Raw genomic sequence first — 401 nt, 5'->3', positions numbered from 1 at the left:
TAGGATGAGGATGAGGGTAGGATGAGGATGAGGATGAGGATAGGATGAGGAGGGGAATGAGGATGAGTATAGGATGAGGTTGAGGACGTGGATGAGGGTAGGATGAGGACGAGAATGAGGATGAGGATAGGATGAGGAGTAGTATGAGGATGAGGAAGAGGATGAGGATCAGGATGAGAATGTGGATGAGGATAAGGATAGGATGAAGATAGGATGAGGATACGAATGAGGATGAGGATGAGGATGAGGATAAGGATGAGGACAACAATTAGGATAAGGATAGGATGAGGATGAAGATGAGGATAGGATTAGAATGAGGATAGGATGAGGATGAGGATGAAGATGAGTTTAGGATGAGGACGAGGATGTGGATAGGATGAGGATGAGAATGTGGAAGAGGA

Source organism: Lupinus angustifolius, chromosome LG09, assembly GCF_001865875.1.
Source record: "Lupinus angustifolius cultivar Tanjil chromosome LG09, LupAngTanjil_v1.0, whole genome shotgun sequence".
Lineage (NCBI taxonomy): Eukaryota > Viridiplantae > Streptophyta > Magnoliopsida > Fabales > Fabaceae > Lupinus > Lupinus angustifolius.
Note: the sequence above shows the minus strand (reverse complement) of the source record.